Source organism: Sander vitreus, chromosome 21, assembly GCF_031162955.1.
Source record: "Sander vitreus isolate 19-12246 chromosome 21, sanVit1, whole genome shotgun sequence".
NCBI classification, from domain to species: Eukaryota; Metazoa; Chordata; class Actinopteri; order Perciformes; family Percidae; genus Sander; species Sander vitreus.
The window spans coordinates 27,720,023-27,746,970 of record NC_135875.1 but is presented as its reverse complement, the minus strand read 5'-3'; the positions used below and the strand labels follow the sequence as shown (position 1 = coordinate 27,746,970).

Genomic DNA, 26,948 nt, shown 5'->3' with positions numbered 1-26,948 from the left:
TGGTATTCAATGAGACAGTATTGCCTTCTCTCAAGGCACCCAGACAATAGATCAGTCTCTGCCTTTTTTTAGTATTAGCCCACCATGACAGGTGTACATGTCTGAATCAGATGCCATCCCACTGTGATCCCTAGATCATTTACTGCTGACAGGGCCAACCTGACACCCAGCGTCTGGCCTGGGGAGCACCTCCGGCGCCGACCACCTTCAATACCTCCCATACCTGCACCTCTGGCCCGAGAGAAGCCTGGGAGGGGCTTTTTCAGCCTGGTAGTATTTACTGTATTGCTCCTGATGTGCCATATAATCAGTGGCATCAGTTCATTCCTGCAGCGAATGTCATTTGCCACCAAGTCTTTCGTGTTGGAACATTACAGGAACATTACAGGATGCCAGGCTAAGACCGTCAGAGATGGGCACTTAAGTTGCCAACTTGTGTCTCAAATAAAGTAATTTTGTATAAAAGAAATAAGTTGGTGTATTTTTATTGTCTTGCCCTATCTATTAAAGGCCTTTTATCACTTTTTGTAACCAACCTTAACTGCCTGGATTTTATTTTTTTATGACTTTTTTGGTCAAAAATTCTTCCTTTTTGTAAATGAATTTTATACTTTTTTATACATAATTGTATTCTCTCCTTTTGTGTGATTTTACAATGTGTAGGTGGCAGCCACAGGTGTGTGAGACTGTAGCAAAAACAAAACAAGTTGTGTTGTTTCACATCCACACAGTTCAAGTGTTTTAGCTGTGGGCCGATGCCACAACCATTCCTGTTGAAAAGTTAGTGTAAGTGGGGTGTGTTGCTTCATGCAAACTTTGTTCAAACAGTGCCTCAACGTGTTTGATTTGACCATTTAGTGGTCTGAATGATGGAGTTATTTTTTTATGTCAACAAATCCCATGGACAGACCCAAACCAACAATGAATGGATCCCATATAACCATCAATGTTCTATTAGTCGTAGCACACAAGCTCCATTATGATATTATGGTTGAAATTGAGATATACAATTGTTTTGTTTTATGTAAATTAAACTATATATTTGTGCACCACAGTTAAAGATTTACGTCTTATTATGCAGTAACTAGGGCTGTCAAACGATTAATTTTTTTTAATCGCGATTAATCGCTGAAGTTCTATAGTTAATTAATCGCATATTTTATCACATGATTAAAATTCTATTATTTTGCATTTCAGAACAGTTTTTAAGTACATATTAACAATCAAAAGCAATTTTCACCAGTGTATCTTGATTGGGAATCAAATGAATGCAAAGAAAGTTACTTTATGAACTTGATTTTAAGATTTGTAATTATTTATTTACTGTAAACAAAAGAAAAATGTGTGAATCTGTCATTATTGCACAATTCCTCCAAGTACCTAACTAAAAAACTAAAGATCCCTATCCTTACTAGAGTCAATCTAGTGTTTAGTAACTCCTGAATCATTTTGATTCCTCACTGACGTCCAGTGATCAGCGGTTAATGAGCAGCTCATTTCTGCAGAGTCCGTGTTAACACAGCCCATCTCCACTCTTACCCGGCGACAGAGAAACAGGCTGGATGGTCCGCTACACTGTTGTTTCCACAACAATGAAAACACAGCAGTCTCTGAACTCGCGTTGGGAGTTTCGTTGAAGTTGGATGTAGTCCAGTTTTTGTCTAATGAGCGGACACTTGCAAGCAGGATTGATGGAACAGGTGGCCGGCTAGCGTTAGCTTTCCACCTAGCTAGGTTATACTCCAGCCCCCGTTCGTGTTTCACCGCTGAGGATGTCCCCCCGTGATCGCCCGCTCCGGCCGCTGCCCGCTATAGCTGCTGCAGCTGCCCGCTGCGGCCACCGCTGCTGGTCGAACTAACCTGTACGGCGAGCCACAGCAACCTCTTATTTCCGAACATTCATCTCTCCCCCGCCCCCCGAGGGCCAGTGGTCTAGCATCACGTAAACTGTACTACTATGCTTCGCTCCGTAGGTTGTAGCTCAAGCTTGACGTGCTTCGGTGATATTTTAATTCGGCTTTACACAACATGCATATGGTTTAGACTTGTCTACGAGCCGTCCGGGAGTTTTAGAAAATAAAAAGCTCCATTCAGAGTTATTGCTGCTGTCTTTCTCCATCATGCCTGCAGCCTGCAGCAGCAGGATGTGTTAGGAGGAAGTATGACAGCTTGATGATAAGTAACGGTGCCGCAAAGGGTCAAAATAGTAGCCTGTTAGGCACCACGCAAAGCCCAGTGAGGTGAAAATACATTAATAAATGCTGGCATGCGATTAATGCGATTAAAAAAAAATGAATCGCATCTCGTTTAAGGCGTTAACGCTGACAGCCCTAGCAGTAACACATTGTTGGTTTTAGTTTTTTTTTGTGGGATTTGTTAACAACAAGAAAACGATTAACTCCACACTGTGTATTGGCAAGAATCTGTTACAATACTTATTATGATACAGGGGTTACAATTTAATATATTGCGCAAGCAATGCCATATATTACGATTTTTAAAATCTAATTTTAGGAAAACTGTCATAGTCAGTGATACATGGTAAGAGTTTTATCCACTGGCCCCACAGGTACACTTATGTAACAACAAAACAGAAAAAGGCAATTGAATGCAACTTGACACAGCCTTCCTTAGCTGTGACAATTCAATACATGAAAGTACAATAACAAAATGAAAAATATCTAATTATTAATTTAAATTGAAAAACTCAAGTTCCTTGTAAGAAAAATAACCTCTCAGTCTCTTATTTCACAGTATCTTCTGTCCCAGCACTGTACATCTGGTAAGACAGACTAGCAACTGTGTATTCAAACTCAAAATCAAAACGTGCCGTGTACTTGGCCAGGCAAAGCAGCCTGTTTGATATGTTATTATTTATAGAAGTGGAGGTGCATTACTTGGTCTCCACTCTCTATTGTCATCTTTAGCTAAGTGAAGGGCAGTTCCGTTGTAGTTCCGTGTAGCGTTTTTGTTGCATATGATATTAGCTTACGTTGATGTAAAAATGCAAATAAATCAACAATAAAAAAAATGCGCATCACTAAGGATTATGGACTGCAACATCATGATTTTCACGGAAACATGATAGCAACAGCGGCGTTCCTGATAGCGCCATTGCGGTAAAGGTCTTCCGGTCTCAACACACCGGTGTTACGTTGGAGTGAAAGAGTCAAATGGCTGTAGAAAGATTACAAGACTGTTATCTAGCTTAAACACAGCACACAATGAACCACTGTCTGCCAGGAATTTTTGTATGTATTATTTAAAAATCATTAGTATCTTTGGGAATCAATACAATATCACAAAACATAATATTGTGATAGTCACACATATACTCCTACTCCAGACACACTTTAAAGTTTCCTTTATAACATTACAGGTTTTTTTACTGACGCTATGGTACTATTCTCACAAGTATATGGTAATATTTCACTACCTTAAGTACAAATAAACCAACAGATCATCATAAAGATCTCTTTTCACAACTCTAAGTACATCTGACATTGACTGTGTACAAAAACACCTAGAAAGACCAGTTTCACATTGAAATACACTACGGTCATACAAAGAACATGCATAACTTTGGATAGGATTTTCTTCTCTATTGTTAAAATACTTTTTACTAACACTATGCTCATTGTTCATAACTGATAGTCAATGAAACATTTGCCTAATATACTGCATGTATTTTGTTTGTTTTTTGCCTATTATAGTCCAATGCAAAACTTCAGAATCATCACCCTAAGGTGGGAGGTTTTTATCTAACCTTGGTGGGATTTGAACCCACAACCTTAGTGTTGGTAACTTACAGTAGGGCTCAAACCATCAGGGCCACTACAGAACACTTTTGTCAGTATTTACAGTAAACAATTTTCTTTCAGTTCTGTTACAGTGTTTTTTTACAGTACAGTAATGATGTGTAGCAGTTGTGTACTCTTCGCGCGTTGTGTATCAATGAAACGTATGAAACTTTGGCTCCAACCAGCCGTTTATTTCCTGATGATGAGTAACACAGCAGAACAGTTAGCTCTCCACAGTTCAGCCAGTCTCACACAAAATGCTAAAACAAATGAGAATGTAGTAAATTTAAGCTAAAATGAAGCTAGCAAAAGCGTTACATGTTGACAACAAATGAAAAACACCATATAAAACAATGAAAGAAACAAAATCGACATACTGCATTTACTCAAATAAATACAAAACACAGTTTTACCCATAAGAAGGCAATTAAAATAAATATATAATGGAGCTAATGTTAAGGCAGCTTACCGTAGAAGACGCCACATGCAGTCTGTAAATCATTTCGGAAGGAACTTGTTTTGGTGGAACATGTGTACGTTCAAAAGTAGTTTTAGTCGTGCAACAGAAAACTCAGATTGGACAGATAGTCTAGCTAGCTGTCTGGATTTACCCTGCAGAGATCTGAGGAGCAGTTAACCATAGTCCTCACAAATCCACCAGAGGTTAGAACGCCGACAAAAATGAAGCCCAAGGCAACGGAAATCCAGCCTCAACGGAGCAATCCCAGAAGTGTAACGTCAAGGAAATAGACTACAATAACTTAACTGAAGGAATTGCACTATGATACGTTTAGGTGACTTAACAAATGTACTTGTTATATTTCACCAGAAACTTAATGGTTGAAACATTGGTCTTGTAGTGAAAGATGTTTACAAGCTAAAATGAAAGGAGAATCGCTTAGAATGCAAGATTTAATGATTTACAAGTATGACCAGTTGGGAGTCTTGTACTTTTGAAATACTGCACCACACTATAATAATAATAATAATAATAATAATAGTACCATAGTGACTAAAAAAACCTGTAAATACTCTTTAATATATAAGCAACAGTCAAAGTTGAAGTTCCAAGTGACAAAATCCCTAGTTATTTATCAAGAAAAAACACATCTGGCCGAATTGACACGCCTAGGTGCAAGTTGAGTGTTAACTTGGTGTCACTGTGTACAACTCCTTCCTCAAGATTGCTTTCTGCCAAAGTGCTAGACAACTGTGTGTGTGTGTGTGTGTGTGTGTGTGTGTGTGTGTGTGTGTGTGTGTGTGTGTGTGTGTGTGTGTGCGTGCGTGCGTGCATGTGTGTGGAAGTGCAGAGGGGAGATGGCAAGACAGAGCAGCTGAGGATGAAGGGACGCGGAGGAAGAGAGGGAGCTGTCAGCTGGTTCTGCATGACTGCACTTAAGTCACATCGAGGGAAGGCCAGGCTGAGCAAGGCCCTGACACTCACATACACACACCGGTCCCTACAAAGACCTCCAACAATGCACACATTTCAGTGTGACTCAGGCGTCAGACAGAAATATTTCTAACCATGGTGGACATGTCACTTATTAATCTCCAGTGGTGAGGGCTGAGTGACAGGATCACTGACCAAATACAGCATGTGAAAGGACACGCAGGCCAACCCCTGGCCTGCCCAAAAGCATCTCTGTCAGGACGCACACACACGCAAAAAAACACACACCTCTGGCCCACTTGACATGTGCAGTTGAAAGTTAAGTGTTAAGTTGACTGTGTCATTGTGTACAACTCCAAATCACTTTCTGCTAAAGTGCTAGCCGACTGTGTGTGTGTGTGTGTGTGTGTGTGTGTGTGTGTGTGTGTGTGTGTGTGTGTGTGTGTGTGCGTGCATGGAAGGAGAGGTTTATTACAAGCAGAGAGAGTATGATGTGAGAGAGAAAGTGGAGAAAGTAGCGAGGGAGGGATGAGGAAGGGATTGCACTGCTTGTAAAATTAGCACAAAGAGAGTCAAGGGGGGGTTGTGGAATGGAGGGAGATAAAAGAGACCCTGCAGAGTGTCATCCCTCCATCTTACAGCACAGAGTGATGGAAGAGGAGGACACGGGATGGGAGAAACAGAGTTGGAGAAAGCAGAGTGATGGATGACCCAGAGGTCACAACAGGTCTGGACTCATTTTTCTGCCCCAGTGTGAGGGCTCACACAGGGGGGCTGATCAATCCCTGGACCTGCTGAGGAGCAGCTGAAGGGGCAGTCCACAGACACACAGAGAGAGAAATAATATCAAAGGATTGCAGAGAATATAGCTGAAAACAATTCATCAGCATCATTAATAACTTTGGAGGTCAATAATAAAATATAACAATTGTATTAATATCTTTGTATTACATGTATTATTCCAACTAAAAAATAGGTAACACTTTCTATGAAGGCTTCTTCTATAATGCATTATAAACACATTTATAATGAGTTATAATATGCTTATATATAGTTATAGGCACTCATAAATATTCATAATACTTTATAACAATAATCATAACACACATTATGAAGCATTTTTATAATGACTCATAATACTATATATATAATAGTCTTTTTTATTTAAGCCCATGTCTATAATACACTATAAACACTATGTCCATATGTCTATAATGCATCATTTTACATATTGCACTGCATAATTATAGTTATATGCATTTAAAACTCTTCATAATAATTTAAAACAATATTCATAAAACATTATAAAGCATTTTAAAATGACTTATATGGTCAAGTATTATAATACTTTATAATTACTTTTTGCAGGGATCATAGTGTATTATAATTCTTATAGTTGTAAAATATTGTAACCTATTTTCTGAAATCAATTTGCTGTAGTCCAGTGACATTAAAGGGTTAATATATGTAGTTGTATGTGTGTTGCTTTGTTTATCTGAACGACTGGAGAGGCATTAGCCAGTCAGAGAGTTACTTTGGTTAAGGCCCGCCTCCAGCTGTATTTGATTGACAGATCATTACACACACCTGCATGATCGCGTGGTGAGAGAGAGGTCATGTGCTTACTGGAGCAAAAAAAAAGATTATTGGCATTACAATTTGACAGTTAGCATTAAAAAGAGAATTGTTAAAACGTAATCAAACTATTAAAAGCAGAAGGAAAATAAAGAAGAGGAAAACGGATCTTGGAAAGACCCGTTTTCCTCTTCCATCTGTCTCGGTAAGCTAGCAGTATTATGCTAATGTTGCTAGTTGTGTTTGCTGCATCACATTGCCTGCATGTTTATTGAGTTGGAAATGTGGCCTAACATTAGCGTCATAGTTGTTCATTGTAAATGGATTAAAGCAATAAGCTCTCGGTTAGTAAAGCAAATGCTACTAAGATACCATGTTATTCAGTATTATTGTCTTATCATTTTCAAAGACATACATGTTAAACTGTAATATTCTACTGTAGGCCTATGGAATGTGATGTGATTATTTATGTAACGTTAATGTAAACTTAGCACAAAAACTAAGGAAATTTATGTTTGGTAGATTATTTCTCTATGGTAACAATGCTTTTTGGTAATAAATCTTATACCATTGGAAAGCCTGTTTAGTTCCCTTTCAAATGGTGCCCCATTTGTAAGGAACATGCATTTGTGGGATGAGCAGCAGACCTGAGTATGTGGGTTGCGCCCATGAAAAATTTGCCAAATCTTCTCTGCAATTGCCCGTCACCGTCAGGCCTGTTTGCCCTGGTGTCGGCAACACGAGCACTGGAACCTGAACATGTGGAGGAACGTTATGTTCAGTGATGAGTCCAGATTCTGCCTACGGCAGTTTGATCGTAGGGTCAAAGTGTGGAGAAGACGCAGAGAACGCTATGCTGATTGCTGCACCGATAGAGTAACACCTTTTGGTGGAGGCAGTGTGATGGTGTGAGGCGGCATCTCCCTCACTGGAAAAACGAGGCTTGTCATCATTGGAGGCAATCTCAATGCAGAGAGATATAGAGATGAGATTCTGCAACCAGTGGCAATCCCATATCTCCACAGTCTGGGACTGAACTCTATCCTAGATTTAAAAGTTTAAGTTTAAAAGTGTTTCACTTTACTTAACTTACACTTACTTAAAGCAAACAACGACCACTTATAGTGACGTATAACTTGCTTGTAATGTATTATAGCTACCTATAGCTCAGGAATTTCATTACTTTACTTAAAGCACCCAATGACCACTTAGAGTAACTTCTAATAACGTTATAATGCCTTATAACCAGGGTGCGGGGGGATGCATGGGATTTTCCCCTTTCTGGTCTATATATCCCTGCCTCTGCTGAATTGTTTGTATCCACCACCAACCCCCCCCCACTCAAAGTGATCAATGCTACATCACCAATAGACCACATTATCAATGGAAATATTTTAAAGTACGTAAAGCGCTGTAACGTGAATAGTCGTGCGAAACAAAGATAAAATCCAATCGGCAGTTGGTAGATGTGTTTAGCCACTACAGAGCTCCGTTACCCCGGCTACAGAGGTCTGTCGTATCAGCGGCAGTTGGTAGATGTGTTTAGCCGCCAATAAGTGACTGTGAGCTGGCTACAGGCACCGCCAGGTGACAGCCCTTTTTAGGAGCCATGGTAGTTGACTTGTTGAGTTTAGAAAAAAGATGGTGGTTTGGATTAAAACACTCGTGAGGAATGAACACACATTTCCTGGGTGAACAAACCAATATTAATGCTTATGAGTCCTTATACTTATACAGCACTATAAGCAGATTCTAGCACATTATAAATGCAGTTATAATGCATTATAGAGACAGGCTTCATAGAAAGTCTTACCAAATAGTATAATATATTTAGCTAATTTGGGTAAACTGATTTAATTAGCATTTACTGCCAAGTCCACAGGAACAGTTGGGCTGTAAGGCAATTTTAACATGGTGGCCACTGTCAAAATTGCAGGTACACTGGCCCAAAAAGACTGAAGTTGTGCTGATAATGGTCCTATGACTGAAACATTCCATTTGTCATTATTTTCACATTTTTATACTATACATGTAATAAATAGATTTGATTTTGCATCTGAAGAGCGTCTTCTAGTTTTCTTGTTGTGTAGAGCTTTTTTTTTCTCAGAGAAAAAAAGACTTTCTCCCAAACAATGACAAAACTATTTTTTTCAGTATTACCAATATACGGAAGAGGATTAGTGCCACATGTGAAAAAAAAATACTTTTTTTTTTTAAACTTTAAAAACTAAAAAATGTAGACTTCTGAGATTTAAGTTCCAATTCTGACTTTAATCTCAGAATTCTGAGAATGAAGTCAGAATTCTGACTTTAAACTCAGAACTCAAATACATTTTTCACACGTGGCCCTAATCCTCTTCTGTACAAACACTCCAAAGTGACTCTTTGTATTAATATGATAGTCAGCAATAGCCAAAGAGTATTTCCTGGATAAAGCCTGACCCCTCACCTTGCCGTTCTCAAAATCCCTTTGCCACAGGAAACAACAAACTTCAAGCTAGCAAGCTACACCCTGAACATGGCAAGTTAAAAAAAAGAGACTGATTGGCAATACACTAAGAGCAAATTACTTTTAACCATGTATCCAGCTAATTCAGACTAGCCAGAGAAGGACTCCAAGCTCACGTACTATGTTCCCAACACAGAAGCCTGAGGGAATCTGGAGAACTTTTTTAGCCCATGCGCTAGGTAAGCAGCTATCACTGGAACGAATGGGGCGCAATCTTGGTAACGCTTGGTAATGCTCCTAATTCACATTAGAAAATGTAAGTCTATGCACCCCACTGTAGACAGTAAATGTAAGTGCAGGCGGTGACTCACCCAGCCTTTGATCAGAGCAGAGTGACCGATCTACCACTCTGTTCACTGAGAGAGTACAAATGGAATTGAGGCAGTCAGTGACAGCTTCAGAGACGTTCCTCATCAGTTACCTGTCCCTGCAGTCACATTCACTGGGCTGCTAATTTGAAGCCCCACTTATCCCTAAGCCATCTACACTCCATATCTCTCCCTCACTAATGATCCTCTTCTCCAATTTCACTTTATATCCATTCGCATTGTCAACATTATCCCTTTTAACACATCTAGTCCTTTCTCTGTAAAGAAAGTGCCTTATTACACATAAAAGCTGCCAATTGATTTCTCATGCTGCCTTTCCCCTACATGCGGTGTCTGTTAGCCGGCTAAAAGAGGAAGTCAGGCTGGGGAAGTTTACCTGTCGGGGAAAAACATTTGATCACTAACTCTAATTGGTAGTAAGCCCGAAGTCCTCCCGGAGATGAAAACATCAACAGAAAAAAAACTTACTTCACTGCTGCCGGTAACCATAATACTGATTATACATTCAGCACTGAACAGCAAAGCAGCTGAGGGGTGAAGCCCCACATGTTGGCACACGCACATACGGTTTACACACACAAACTGTGTAAGCCAAAACTAATGCATCTATAGTTTTAGGGAAGATTTTCTCTCACACAAAGAGGTTCCTAAAGAGGCAGTGGCATATGAAAAACACACATTAAACCAGGCTGTCCTCATGAACTGTTCGTACATATAGCTACGAACAGTAATGCACTGTAATTCATAAATATGTGAATACGTATTGCACATATTTATTACTTTAAGCCCCACATTGAGGTTTGCTGTAAGGCAGCGCTCTCTACTGTCCGTAGTAATTATGACTGGAGCACCCAGTATATGAGCACGAAAATCTAAGTAGGGAGAAGGTCGTGGGGGTGGAACGTCACACGAAAAACAGATTTGTTCTAGTCCCGGAAGTACTACTTAAGGGAAGCAGTGTTTTAACCCAAACCACAACCTGGCCTATGTTCCTATGTTTTTGTGTCTAAGTGACTGATGGGAACAACAATCTTTGACATTGGTCCAGTATTAGGCTAGATCACTGAGGTCGGCAGTGGAGAAACAAGCTACAATGTAAGTTAATAGGGCAATTGTCCAGCTTGTATTTACCTTCACAAAGGTGCTCGTTTTGCTGCTGACAGGCTCAGATTAATATTCTAAGTGTCTGACAACATTATGGAAAGGATCCCTACAGAGATAGACCTTTAAAACCGCTTTGAGACCTTTCTGTTTAACCAGAAACAGCTCTGAAGTCGCTAGCGCTAATCCCACCAGACTCCGTTTAAAAAAGCAATACTTTTAGCGTGTATAGAGCCAACATATTTTCACATGTAACTCGGTAAACTATGTGTTTATTTCAACCAAAACTAGAGTTGTGATGGTTGGAAAAGTGGAAAGATGACCCAAAACAGCTTTTCATAGTTTTATGTTGTTTCTGTCAAATTTAAATTAAGTATATTTTACGATGCTAAAATTACTGGTGTCTGGTGGGTTTAGCGAACATAATTTAGTGGATGTTTTTATGTTTAAAAAAAGGATCTTACTCTTTAACTGAAAGGTCGACCTCCTTCGAAATCCTTTCCATAATGTTGTGAGACACTTAGAATATTAACCTGAGCCTGTCAGTGGCAAAACGAGCACTTTTGAGAAGGTAAATACAAGATGGACAATTTTTAACACTTCACAATACAGTACCCAGAATTTTCAGTAGTAAGGAGCAAGTGAGGAATTAATTAGGAATGATCTGATATTTAATAAATTGCTAATGAGTAATTCATGAATAACTATGATTGGAGGACTATATAGTACATACTGATGGGTGTCTAGAGAACAGATACAGTATTATATTAATAACTGGTTCATAAATATCTGTAAATCTATTTACATTTTTTTATGAGTTGTTTGAGATTAACTCTGAACTAGCAGCTGAGCAGCAAATAACTAGTTACTTTTTGTGTACTGTATTGTAAAGTGACACATACTACTGAATATTTACTCAGTAACTCATTAACTGCTCAAACTGCAGACGGTCAACCACAAGTTCTGACATGTTGGAAATCCAGCCATGTTCTGACAGCCAGATTCTTGATAATGCTTTTATTTTGTAGTGTGTGGTTTTTATACAGAGACGCTCCACCCCTGGTGCCAATTAGCACTAATGTGACTCAACTGGAAAGGAGTAAAACAGACAATTTAAAAGGAGCGTGCGACTGAGAGACAGTGTGTGTGTGTGACCGAGAGAACAGAGAAAAACGAGGACATGTCTTTACGTTTTTAAACCTTGGTAAGTGTGTTTTTGGCTCTGGTCACACCTGATTTTAAAGGCCCAGTGTGTAACGTGTTTAGTTGTTCATTATCAACATCTGTGTTGCCCTTTCACAAACTTGTCCTTTTTCCATGAATATTTGCCACCACCATCAATTCCAAGTATTCCTTTTGGCTTGAAATTTTACATTAGCGTTAGCATGAACTGGGGCAGACGCTCCATAATTATGCGCCATCTAGAAATACATTAGCCGGTAAGGGACATACAGGACATACTGCTCCACCTTTGTGTGTGTGTGTGTGTGTGTGTGTGTGTGTGTGTGTGTGTGTGTGTGTGTGTGTGTGTGAGGGACATACAGGACATACTGCTCCACCTTTCGTGTTTTCGCTGTCACATGATAAACTCACAGGTGCTGCTAACGCTGCTAATGGGTATCGTAGCTTCTTCGCCCAGAAAAAGAAAAAGGATATTAAAAAGAGCAAGAGACCGGCTTTTTGAAGAGTGAAGGCTACAGTAGCTGTAATACGTACTTTGAAACTTTATTCTCCATATTATTATTAATATACATTTTTGCATGATCATCCTGCTGTGCACTAACTAACAGTTACTCAGTGAGGAGTTAATATATATATCAATCAAATGCAATCGAACACTGTCTATTTTTCCTATAAGTACAATGAAATTACATCAACCTCAACAACACATAAATAATCCATACACAACAGTGGTAACGTAAGGTAGGGTTCCTGCTTTTTAAAATGGTAATCTATCCCCCATACCCATCCCAAGACCCTCATCATCCCCTCCCTCCTGTCCTGTCAGCAACAGCCCCTCTCCAGAATGGATAGGCTTCATTTTTGGTGGCCAAGCATGAATATCACTAGTGGCTACCATGCTGTTTCAACAGTGTTGAGGATGCTTTTTAAAGGGGGTTTTAATTTCACAGTACATTAAGTCTTTTACAATACAGGGCTTTTGGCAAACAGTTTGTGAAATGCCCCCCTCTGTAAACTATCATGAGACGACAATGAGAAAGCTCACATAAAATAAAATAACAGAACCTTTTACTATCTGTGTATGCAAATGTCTCTGGTTACATATTTGTATCGTTCTCATTTGATACATCATTGGTTCAATTTCTGACATGGGGACAAGTTTGCTTTTGTAATAACAATGTTCAGTGTTTGCAAGTAGATTGTCAGTACACTCAGACACACACTTCTTATACAATCATTCATCTATCCATCCCTACTCTGCTCTCCCTCTCAGTGAGAATGTTGTTCTTTGGCATTCTTGAAGAAACCCTCTTTACCTGTTAGACTCCTGACCTTCCCCTGAGGCTCTCATGCAGTGCAGCCTCATATTGACTGAAGCACTGCCATCAAGGACTCCCATCCATTTTAAAATGCCCTCCTTTTCATTTATAGCATCCTCTGCTTCTTTTTTTTTTTTGACAGAATTTTTAAATGTTTTAGTTCAATATATATTTCCAGCACTCAGATCTGAGAAAAGTTTTTGTGTGTGTGTGTGTGTGTGTGTGTGTGTGTGTGTGTGTGTGTGTGCTGTTGTTGGTACATTGTGGGAGCGCCGAGGCACGGTTAATCAGAAGGCTAAAGGGCCAAAGATGATATTGACACATCACTTCACAGCTAAGCTACTTTAAAGTCACATCGATCACACACACAAACACACACACACAGTCCCCAATGTTCCTATCAGCCAAACGCACGAAAATGCAAACTTGTAAATAGAAGGAACACACACACATTTAGTACATGCAAATACACACCAAGGACCTGGTCCAAGCTGTGGCTCTGGTCTCAGACGGGCTGACTCAGCAGTGCCTCTGGGCTCATTTGCACTCCTCTATCACCTTCACACGAACTCGCACACACAGACATACACCTGCACCTGACCACTGCCTATTCAGCAGCTGTGTGTGTGTGTGTGTGTGTGTGTGTGTGTGTGTGTGTGTGTGTGTAATTCAGTAGTAAACTGGAGACCCCCCAAGGGCTCGACATCGCTGAGGCCTGTGCATGACCCAACATGGAGATTGAGACAGGCGTTGATACGGCTGTGATAAGCTAGACTGCTATTTTTGGATTTCAGCTGCATACATGCTGCGGCACATCATTGTTTTATAGCACTTTTATATCAAAATATGTAATAACTGGAGCACTGCCACCTTGTCCTCACTGTCTTCCATGCACACAAGCTCTGAATCATACATTTGGCTTTGCTGTTACAGGATCAACATGTGTGAAGCTGGTACTGCTGGTAGCTGGTACAAGACTCAAGCTTGTCGATAACAAGCGTGTCAAAATAACCCAGGAAGCACTGATTTGGTGATGCAGAAGGTGAAAAGGTCAAAACTGGGCTAATATTGGTCGAAAGTGAATGTTGTTTTGTTGGGTATAAAATTGTTCTATATTTCAGTGTGTAGCCCCTGTGTCACAGTGAAACAGACCCAGATGTCTTGACCCACAAACATGAAAATAGCAATTATTTATTTCATTTCTGTAAGAAGCCAAATTATGGCAAGAGACTGACAATTCAACAGCAAAGCTCACAACACACTAGTTTCTTAATTAGTTAATCGATTAATTAGTCTATCAACAGAAATTAATCAGCTCCTTTTTAAATGTACTTTTTCACAGTTTTCACAAAAACAAAACATTTACTGGTTTCAGTGTCTCCAATATGAGGAATTTCTGCTTTTCTTCTTTTTATATCACAGAAAACTGAATATGTTTGGGTTTTGGACCATCATTTTAGGCTCTGGGAAATTGTGAGGGGTATCTTCACTATTTGTATATATCCAAACAATTTATCAAGCTATCATAAAAAAATTACAGATAATTACAATAAGCATTACTTGCAACCCTACATTTCATTTGAACGTTTGGTTTGAATGAAATATCTTATGCTAGAAAATGTTCCAAAGCACTGTCCTCCATCACTACGTCAGTTCATTGGGTTAGTAGGGGATTCAGAGGTGTTTGGACTCTCCAGTGAGTTGGAGTTTTGGTTCAGGCTGGAAAGGGAGATTTGAAAGCCAGAGGTGGCTGCAGCTAGCCTTGTAATTATTGACTAATTTTCAGCAATAGATAAACGTGCAAACAGATAACTCATTAGTTTAAATATAAATGTTAATATTCCTTATCTGGGTCATCCTAGTATTCAGGGTTTCGGCATCAATCTGAGAGGACTGAGAGGGAGTCTTTGTAAATGCAGAACATTGAGGAGCCACCCACCTCAGTTTACAATAAAGACATTTCTATGGCAAAGCATCAAATCTTGTTTGAAGCAGAACAAGAAGAATTTGAAGGATGTGACTGTCTGCCTCTCTGCTGCTGCAGAGCCCTTAGAGGGCCTTCCCCTTCTACAAATCCAGAGCAGCGTTTCAATGGCGGCCCAGTTTAAAGCCCATGTCAATAGGAGAATGTGTTGCCTTTTCTATGATGATGTGCTTGTGAATAATTAAGATAAACCTGCCAGCAAAAGCAGGGGCAAGCACTGTTTGTGCACACATCAGGTTGCGGCTTTATTAATTATACATCTACCATGCCATAACACAGAGGAAGGAGATGAAGATCCTTTGCTTGAAACGTCTACCGCATTGGGACAGGAGCATCTAGTTTGTCATTCAAGCAGAATGATAAGACAAGGCTAAAAAACACTTTGTAATGTTAAAGAATTACCTTAAACTAAAAGCTCCCACTAAGATTCTGCTCAAACAGCAAATCTGGCCATTTGCTCTCAGCTTCCTTTCGGACTTTTGAAAGTCCTCCTACTCTGTCTCAGTACGTCACAGGCCCAGCTGCAGCATTTCTTTTTTAGTTTATTGATCAGAGTAAAAAACAGCAGCCATGTGTTTTGTGAATCATTTAAGTCTTGTGTGGTCTCAGTTGGCATCTGGGGAGGCTTGGTGCCTGCGGCTACATTTGAGCCCAAATCAAGTTGCCGCTTCAGTTTCATTAGCTGAGCAGAGGAGTCACAGAAACACAGTGCCACTAACAATTAGCCTGACACATCCTGGGCCAATCTAGTCCTTCACATTGGCTTTATGTTAATGATATTTAATGCTGACTTAATCTGAAGCTTGGCACTTAATGACACTAATTCATGCTTTTGGGAAAGCTCTGACCTGACCCAAGAAATACCACCTGACTCTTTAGGGCCAAAGGCAGGAGGTTAATTCTTCATGATGTGTTGGATTTATCTCTGCATCCATGTCTACCTGTCTCTCTGGCATGGCATGGTAAATTATTTTATGTAGTAAAGTAATACATTTCTCAGCAGTTCACACCATCTGATACATAATGTATTCAATTAAGATGCAAGTTTCATAATGTTAATAACAGTGTTTTTGAACTGTTAATAACTATTATTTGTTCATGAATATAAAATAATTACCAGCACTTGGCGATTGTACCTTTCAGTGACAGAATTAAGATTATTCAGTGTGCACTAATAGTAACAAGCCTGTTGGTAAGAAATACAATATACACAGTTACAATCAGTTCAGGTACCGTTCTGACCATAGCAGTGGGTCAGAGTGTTACACAGTCAAAACTAGTCTCACAGCACGTCTCTCAACGTCACATCTCAATATTCAATAATTACTTGGTGCAATAATTGATCAGCTCTTATTTTACCTTGACTTTCACTGTGAGCAACTGCAGCTAAATCATTTCCCTGAGAGGGCTCAATAAAGTATTCTGATGATTCTGACATATAATTTACTTGAAAAGGTGGATGCTTGGTGTTACAGGCTTATTGCACAGAGATTGTTCCTGGCACTATGCACTGGTGTTACTTGTTCATCATAGTGACGGCCTGTGGGAAGAAACTGTTCCTGTGTCTGCTCGTTTTGGCGGACAGTGTTCTGTAGCACCTATCAGAGGGGAGAAGCTGAAACAGGTTGTCTCCAGGGTGAGATGCTACTGGATGGAGGGCAGGTTGGCACCAATGATTTCTTTTGTGTGATATCCCTATTCTCTCATATTATGGTTCTTTTCCACTTCACCACATTACACTGATTCTAGAAAACTGTTAAAATTCTCACTGTGTAGCAGCATAGAAATAGGGTTGTCTTGCTGCAGTTAATTGCGCCTGCTGACCACTAGGGCGGCAGTACATAAGTACAGCCCTCCTTCTTACGCTCCCACTGATGCATCATTTCCGGGTCAGGTGTTTGTCTGTGCAGGTAATGCTCCGCGCCACTGCTGCGGCTACTGCTTTGTTTCGTTTTATTTATCATTGTGTCCTTATGCTTAAAGCCTGGGCGTTTTCAACGCAGAGCAGCAACTGAGTGCTCCATGCTCCGTTTATTCTCTGGTTCTCTTGAGCGGTGGTAAGTGTCCTCTCTCTCTCTCTCTCTCTCTCTCTGTGTTACACCGAATGCTATCCTGTAGCTAATGCTAGCGTGGTCAAAGGTAGATGTCCGCTGCCGTGTGGGTCTCTCTCTCCCTCCCTCTCCCTGTGCAGGTTTGACTTTGAAACCAGGTATGCTACCCTAAATCTAGCCCCAAAAGCCTTGATTAATGTAGCTTAGCCATGCTAATTTTATGTTTATTGACAGGGAACGCTCATCAGCTGGCCGAAGTCTACAGGTGGTGATTCACGTGACTCCACCACCAGCTGATTGGGGCCGCTGCTGTTTTGTCTCTGCTGCTAAATGTACAGCTTTGTTTCTGCTGCGAACTACACAGCGTGTCTCTACTGCTTGGTGGTGCTGTTGTTGCTGGCTTTTGGGCTACAGTTGGCTTGCATGGTGGATTGCCAACACCAGACTTTTAACCTGCTTGTTTCTTTAATTTTAGCCGAATGACTGTGAGGATTTAATCCTTTAGTTTGTATTACTTTTTTTGTTTTCTTTACGTTATTATTGTTTTGATTAAGTAAATTATTTTGTTAAGCTGATTTTGTGAACTATTTCCTGTTTTTTGTTGTATGTTTTATTGTACATTTTGGGGTTCATTATTTCTGTTGTAACCTCCTTTGTCTGTCCTTGTCAGTGGCTGCAGGCTGGTGCTGGTGCTGGTGCTGGTGCTGGTGACGTGGGTGCTGGTGTCCCTCCTCCTTGTGTGCCGTGCTCCCTTGGATTTGGTCATATCACTGTGTGTGACTGCCACGTGTGTCTGGGTGAACCTTTTTTTCTTTAATCTAGTTTTATTAATTCCCCTTCACCTGCTCTTCCCACCAGTAGGCCTCAGCCCCTGATTAGGCTATCTTCTTATTATTTGGGATGAATGCTAATTTTTATAATATATACATATTTTATTAAATAAAGTATTTCTGTAAACTGGGAACCACGTGTCTTGCCTGTCGAGTGGAACGAACCTGTGTTTTTGATCAGTGTAAAATAATTCTTTGGGTGCAATTCCCAAGGTGGCGTTGTCGAGCAACCTAAGATTCACATTGAGAGCCTCCACGCCGTCACAACTGCACCGCGGTTTGTTTCTTTGCATGTATTTTGGGCATTACTCATCCTGAATTTCCCCAAGGGGATGAATAAAGTATCTACCTCTCTATCAAACCTTTATATATTTGAGTTTAGAGCTGAGGAGGAAAGCCTGTGTTGCTAGAAACATCAAAAGAAAACACATACCCCAAATTGAATGTTTCAAAAGCATAGGCCAGTCTGAGGTAACACATGTGAAGAGACATACAGGACTTCCCTTCCCCGTCTTGAGAAAAAACTCAAAACACCATTTTAGATTCATTTAATTTCCCGTATTGTTGTTGCAATGTGTGACATAATAAACTTGAGAGTGGAAAAGCATTTACTGTATCAGGATATTTCCTGAGGACAAGACTGAGGTTATATTTTTGCAATTTATTTAGTTTTTTTAATGAAAAATAACAAACAAAAAAAGAAATAGAGCTTCAAAGATCTTCAAAGAAAACTAATTGACACATGCCACAGTTCATCATGTATTAAGTCAAACCGCGTCATATCCATTATATAGAGGTGAAACACACTGACTGGATATTTTCTTTTTATTGAAGGCCAATATTAGCCTTAAAAACAAATCTTACCAACTCTTAGCTTAGTCAGAACATCCTCCTTGCACCTGTGTCCTGTCTCAAGATCAAGAATCAAACAACAGCCAACTTCTGAGTGACACCACACAGCACACATACTTACAGCCAAAACACACCGGGCGAATATAGCCCGCATAGCGCAGATACGTGCCTGATCCCGCATCTGGCCATTCATACCGGATGTGTATTTCTACGCACCGGTCACAAAGCGATCCTTCTTCTCTCTGCTCTCTCTCTCTCTCTCTCTCTCTCTCGCTCTCTCTCTCCAATGGAAAGAGACAGGATGAGTGGGGAAACTGTGGTGTGTGTGTGTGTGTGTGTGTCACTCTCTCTGTCCATCCGTCGGTCTCTCCCTCCGTGTGCCTGATTGCGTGTCTCGCTGTGAGAAGTCGAGACAGCCAAAATCACCATAAACCTAGGTGTTTTATTTTGAAATGTTTTATTTGGTAAAATATCCGGCTGCACTGTGGTCTTCCTGTATAATAATAATAATAATAATAATAATAATAATAATAACTTGTATGTGATTACCTGAAACTATCGCCGCAGCGCGCGGGCTGACGCGGCTGCTCATGTGTGGCAAAATAAAAATAGCTGTGCTACGCTGCTATACACGACGCTTACGTTCCAGGTTAGGTTCCAGAAGATCCAGATCTAATGGGACCCCCCTAATCCTGCTCTATATTTAAACAGGCTCTGATTAAGTAAAGCACACACACGCACACACACACACACACACACATACACAAACACACACCTTTGTCTCTGTCAGTGTGTCTCCACAGACAGGCCAACAGCAGACAACCTCCATAATCACCAAACACTCCTCTTGTTTCATTCCCAGAGCGTTGTGACTTTTTCTCTATGTATCTGTTTGTCTTTGTCTTACCTCAGTCTCTCCCTCCCACACACGTATTTCATCTCACTTACACTATCATGGCTGGAAACAAAGAAATGGTAATCTTTCCTTCCCCTCTTCTTTATTTCCTGTTGTCCTCTCTGACTCCCCAACAATGAATTAAACATCAGGACGGAGTCTGCATATTTGCCACTGCTGCTGATGGGACATCGGACCCACTTTGTGTGTGCAGAGAGAGATTTCATGCAAGAAAAAAGGAGAAATTAAGTTGATGATGGGAAGAGGAGGAGGTCATTTCTACTAGTATGGATTGCCATCAATTTTTGTTGAGTTGTCATGTATCCTGTGAAACAGTTGGTGTATCTCTTTCTAGCTAGCTTACAGCTAACATCTGTACAGTCTAAGGAAAATCTATTTTGTACGGTCACATTTGCACAATTGACGTGAGGCGAAAATTCTTCTCACCTTAAGTCTTGTCATTAGGTCATAAACCAAAGTACTGGACTTTTCATCTGACACCATTATCAGACCAAAGTCCTTGGGATTGCTCATTTGGGGTTCATGTATGTCTGCATCAAATTGTATGATAATCCATCCAATAGTGTCAAGATATTTCACTCTGGATCAAAGTGCTGGACCAACTGATCCCGTCATACAGACTCACACCACTACTGTGGCTAAAATCAACTGAAAAATATTGAAAACTAAACAGCACAAGTTAGTACTACACACTGGCATGGTACAATTCTGCATCAGTACAAAAGTGACTAAGAGTCCATTGGCCCTCTAATAAAGCCATTATAGAGAGTAAATGATAGCAGCCATTAACCCTGTACCAGCAGGCCCAATGATCTCTCTCACTATTCCCACATTACAATTTACTGACGTCCTAAATTGCACAATGATACTTAAATGGCAAGCTAACACATGGTGATGAAGAGAAAGGTTTGGCTTGTGGGGGAGAGAACAGTAAAAGTGTTGTCCCAGTCTTGATTTTGGGTTTTTGTGTGTGTGTGTGTGTGTGTGTGTAGACCTGCTTTAGCTATGCTCAATTTCTGTGTGTGTGTTTGGACATTTGCCTCCACCCAATCCTGCGTACCTGTGAGTAGAGGTGATCACGTGTGTTTCTATCAAAGGCAGATAATGCTTGCTGCTGTCCTATTAGCTGTGGCCTGAAGCTGAGTGCTGACATAATTTAACTTATTAGCCTTCTCCCTCTTAGCCAGCACAGAGCTTGAGGTCTGCCAGCTTTAACCTTGCTACACACGTGCACGCACTCACTCACACGTGTGTGTGTGTGTGTGTGTGTGTGTGTCAAGGATCGTCTCTACTGCAGGATGTGAGTGTGTAAATATTTAGAACCACATCAATAAGCAACACTTTTGCACTGGGTATATTTTGAGCTGTTTTTTAAGTAGAAACCAATAGGTTTGGGGCTTACATGGGTAATGCCACCCATGCCTACGTGTATAAACATGCATGTTTGAAATTTAAATATAATCTAAAATCAAATCCAATTTGATGCAAGCAACAACAAAAAACACTGTAGCACTATCATAGTTTTGACTGGTCTGAAAGATATGATATAATATGTTAAGGATGCCATAACTGTATAATTGTTTATGTGGTCATTATTTAGAGCATGCTAATGCATAGCTTATGAGGTTATTTAAATTTCCCACCAGATCCATCCAACACTGGGATGAGGTTAATTGTCACATGAAATCGCACAAGGTACAATTCCAGTGAAATGTAACCCCATCAGTTCCTTCAAATTGTGCATGATTGATCATAAAGCAGAATGTGCCCTTCAGACCTGCACACACCAGCCAAGTCGCAGCGAAAAGACACCACAGCACATCACATCTCGCTGGAAACACAGACAGAAGCACAGAGGCCACCGAGCTCACTCTCCTGCACACTGGCCAGCAGGATGCCCAGCAGAGAAGTTGCAGTCGGTGTTCAATTCCTCCACGCTTGCCTCGGTAGCCCCTTTGATGGAGAGGAGAGTCCTCGGTCTCCTTGTGTTTCATCCCTGGGCAACGTGGGGAGATCACTAAACTAGTTTAGAATGGCAAGGCAAGCCTGAAGACAACAACACAAATCTGTCTTACAGTAGTTCTCCCCCTTTTTCTCACAAGCTTCCAGAGGATGTGTGGAGTATAGATATAAAACAGTAGATATGACATGTCATTCTGACTTGCCATTCTAAATGGAACCATATGGCAGCCGTGTTACCTGGGTCAAATTTTAGATTTGCTGTAATTGGAACCGATGGTGAAAGAGTCTCATGTTCAATACTCAATACTCTTTTCTATTCAAAGTAATGAGCATAAGACACATGTGCCTTATGCTCATGTGAGAGCAGCTTGTTCATCTTTACGGAGACATGGCTAAACCACCTTGTACCGGATGCTAACGTTGACCTGCTGGGATTCACTGCCGTGAGAGCCGACAGAGACACAAAAGCGAGCGGAAAAAGCAAAGGTGGGGGACTCATCATGTATGTCAACAACCGCTGGTGTAACCCAGGACATATCTCCATAAAGACAGCCTCATGTTGCCAGGACCTCGAGCTGTTAGCTGTTAGCCTGCGGCCATATTATCTGCAGAGGGAGTTCAGTCATGTGATTACCGTCTGTGTTTACATCCCTCGGAGAGCAGACGCAGCCACTGCCTGTGACAAGATCCACTCCGCCGCACCCTCACCACAGCCATCTCTCCTTCCTCCCTCTACACATCCCCCCCCTGACACCGCAATCCCCCCCTCCTCCTCCCCCACCTCAACACAATCCCTGCCTCACATTACCACAGACCAGGTCAGAGGACAGCTGAGGAAGCTCCGGCCCAGGAAAACAGCAGGCCCGGATAAAATGTGTCCGAGACTACTAACGACCTGCGCTGCAGAACTGGGGGAACCACTACAACGGATCTTCAACCTTAACCTACAGCTAGGGAGAGTGCCTACCCTCTGGAAGACATCCTGCATCGTTCCGGTTCCCAAGAAGAACAGGCCCAGCGAGCTGAACGACTTCCGACCGGTCACTTCACACCTGATGAAGACGTTGGAGCGGCTCTTCCTCAGCCTCCTCAGACCTCAGGTACAACACGCCCAGGACCGGCTGCAGTTTGTGTACCAGCCAAATGTTGGTGTGGAGGATGCCATCCTCGACATGCTACACCGAGTCCACTCCCATCTGGATAAGGGAAGCAGCACAGTGAGGATCCTTTTCTTGGACTTCTCCAGTGCCTTCAATACCATCCGGCCCCCTATACCCCTAGACAAACTGAACAAGATGGGAGTGGACCCCTATCTGGTAAACTGGATCAAGGATTACCTCACTGACAGGCCATAGTACGTCTGGAGGACACCATGTCTGACACTGTGGTAAGCAGCACTGGAGCCCACCAGGGCACAGTGCTGGCTCCTTTTCTCTTCACCCTGTACACCTCGGACTTCTGTTACAACTCGGAGCTGTGTCACATACAGAAGTACGCCGATGACACAGCCATCATTGGGTGTATCAGGGGTGACAGAGAGGAGGAGTATCGGAGTCTGGTGGGGGATTTTGCTCTCTGGTGTCACACTAAGACGAAGGAGCTGGTCATTGACTTTGGGAGGTCCAGACCAAGACCGCGACCAGTCCTGCTAGAGGGAGCTGAGGTGGAGGCTGTGCAATCATACAAATACCTCGGCCTGTGGCTGGACAATAAACTGAACTGGACAACACACACCAGCCACCTGCACAGAAAGACACAAAGCAGGTTGTACTTCCTGAGGAGACTGCGGTCTTTCAACATCTGCAGCAAACTGCTGTTGATGTTTTACCAGTCTGTGGTTACCAACGTCCTCTTCTACACTGTGGTGTGCTGGGGGGGCAGCATATCCAAGAAGGACACCTGCAGACTGGATAAACTGATCAGGCGGGCCGGCTCTGTGGTCAGCATGAAGCTGGACTCACTGGTGACGGTGGCAGAGAGGAGGACACTGGACAAACTGCTGGACATTACTGACAATGCCAGCCACCCCCTGCACACCGTCATCAGCAACCAGAGCAGCCTGTTCAGTGGAAGGCTGCTCCTTCCCAAATGATGGACCAACAGACTCAAGAACTCCTATGTCCCTCATGCCATCATACTCTACAACTCCTCACTCGGGGGGAGGAGGAAATAGGGTAGAGGACAGAACAGAACAGGAAGGAAGGGAAGGAGTGGTAGCCACTCACTCATTCACTGTGCAATAAATTAATAATCTACTCACATACATACCTGGACACTCTAACTGCTCTTAACTGCTAATTTATGCTGTCATTTATTTATTAACTGTATAATAACACCATACCATACACAGTCCAATATATCTATATATGTATCTTCATTTATCTGTAGTTTATTGTTGTTTACTGTTTGTTTACTTTTTGTAAAAAATATTTAGCTAAAAGTTTATTGTTATTGTTATTCTTATACTGTATTTTTTCTATACTTATTTTTTCTTTATTTAAAGAGTGTTTTGTAAGCTGCTAAAATCTGCTGCTGGATCTAATTTCCTTGCGGAAGTCATCCCAAAAGGATCAATAAAGAGAAGTCTAAGTCTAGACTAGACTAGTCTAGAATTAACCAAAAAAACAAAATATTTGGATAGAATTTTAATTATTATACTGTAGCTCCAAAAAAAACAAATTATGCATTTAATCATAAAGGTAATCACATAATTGTGCATTTATATTGCAGGGTTAGCTAGATGTGGACAGCATAATGTTAAATGTGACCCCTTACTGATTGTGTCAGTAAGTGTTCCGTGTTAGGATGTGGTTAACGTTACTGTTGATTTGCCTGGGCTTCACTCTTTGTGTAAATTGTAATGCTGCTGGCTGGATTTATCTTGAGATATTATGAAATGGGATTTAGGAGTGAAGACAAGCACTTCTCCTTGCTGTTAACACGTATGTTAACACTTTGGCGTGGAATCAGTTGCTTAGCGGTCAAATGTTAGGGTAATGTTAATAACTTATGACGTTAACTAAACGTTACCTTTGAGCTCAGGTTGCGTAGCTAACAAAACAATGTTTGTGGGTTATAAATTATATTAAATTATAAATCTGTTAAACAGAAAAATGCTGTTGAGAGTGTTGCCTCCCTAACCTGGTGGTCAGGATGGCAGCAAGTAGTTAGTCCTGCCTGCGTTGTGCTGTGATGAAGAATAGAAGAGACATGCACGTTGATCTGGTGTAACTTCGCGACAGTAGGATTTTTTTCATCCTCTGTACGTGCCAGCAGTACTATTCTCTATCACTCAAGCATAATGTGCTACTTAGTCAGAATGTGAACTAGTAATATTAAACTAGTGATAGAAGATTCATCAAGGTGCAGGTCATTTACTGGCAGCAGAAGGTTTCTGTGAAGTACACGCAGGGACTTGCTACCTCTCTCTGGCTGTACTTTATAGACTGGTCCATCTCCTAGCCTTTCCACCACGTGATGTACAAATTTTTCCCAATAGGCGCGCAGTTTGCCTGGACCTCCTCTCTCTGAGAGATTTTTCACCAGTAGTCACCTGGCTGAAGAGTGACACCTCTCACGCCTTTATCATACTGTTTCTTGCCTTTAGCTAAGGACATTTGGCTATTGTCGGCAGCGATTTGGTAAGCAGCTCTCATCCTTTCTGCCCAGTTCTGTGCAAAGGTCTGATGGTTGCGTGCCTCAGTCTCTCTCCTGGGGCTAATGAGCAGGTTGATTAGTAACTGTGGAGCTCTGCCGTACAAGAGGAAGAATGGAGAGTATCCAGTCCCTTCGTGCCTTGTGCAGCTGTAAGAATACACGATATAGGGCAGATGATCTTTCCATTCATTGTTCTTCTCCTCCTGTAGGGTGCGCAGCATTTGAAGAAGCGTGCAATTTAATCTTTCCACCGCGTTGCATTGTGGATGGTAAGGAGTAGTTTGTGAATGAGCAATTACTGCCAGTTGTTGTAGTCTTTGAAACAGGTTTTTCTCAAACTCAAGTTCTTGATGTTGATGAAGCTTGTCAGGGTACCCAAAATGAGGTATAAAGTCCTGAAATATTTTTTTAGCTGCTGTTTTTCCTGATTTGTTCCTTTTTGGGTACACCTGGGCAAAGCGCGTAAAATGGTCCACAATGACAAGGATGTACTTGTATCCTCCCTTTCTTGGCTCCAGGTGTAAATAGTCAATACAGATTAACTCGAATGGTGCACTGGTTGTAATGGATCCCATTGGAGCCCTCTGCTGGTACATTTCTTTGTCACGTAGTCCTCTATCTCTTGCTGCGTGTGGGGCCAATAAAACCTTTCATGGGTGAGCTAGAGCACCATATCAGCACCTACATGTCCCATGTTGTCATGCAAACTCTTAAACAGCACAGGTTTCAGCTTTTGAGGAAGGACCAGTTGTCTGTGTTGCTCTGTTTTCCGGTAGAGTATTCCATCATCCACTTTTAGCTTGTTCAACTCATAGAGAAGTCTCATTGTCTCTCTACCCATGGCTCTGTTCTGTTTTTCATTGGTAGTCCATGCGTTGAGTTTCAAGGACACAACTTCTATGATCGCTGGATGTAAAAAATCATCTCATCTACTCTATGCTGACCTGGGTAAAGTGATGCCAGCCTCCTTGGTCTCTTTGGTCCTTTTGATAAAGCAGTTTATGCTGCACAGCTAACAATATAGTTGCTGCCCATAGGTGGTGTTTGTAAATAGTACCCAGGTAATATGGCAGACGGTTATCCCATTAGTTATCATCATGTCGCATCTTTTGTTTTATATCAATGGTGTGAGGAACAGACTGAGCTACAGCCTACTGAAACTTCATTAGTCATATTTATCTCTGAAGCTCTCAAGCTGCCATATGTCCAACAATAATCACAACAATATATTTTACATAAGCACCTATTCTAATAAGGATGCTAATTAGGATAATCCATCCATCCATCTTCGTCCGCTTATCCGGGGTCGGGTCGCGGGACCCCAAACTTCCCTTTCCCGAGCCACATTAACCAGCTCCGACTGGGGGATCCCGAGGCGTTCCCAGGCCAGGTTGGAGATTAGGTTAATTAGGATAATGAATGCATTAATTAGTTAAAACTTCTATGTCAACAGTCTGTAATTGTCTTTACATAACACATGGACAGGAT

At 41.3% G+C, this 26,948-nt stretch overlaps 1 protein-coding gene across 3 annotated transcripts in view; it reads right to left on the bottom strand.

Annotated features, from left to right (window-relative positions):
* The window catches only part of LOC144536574 (RNA binding protein fox-1 homolog 3-like), a 790,727-nt gene that overhangs the window by 717,904 nt on the left and 45,875 nt on the right, over positions 1–26,948 (bottom strand). The gene's annotated exons all lie outside the window — the stretch shown is intronic.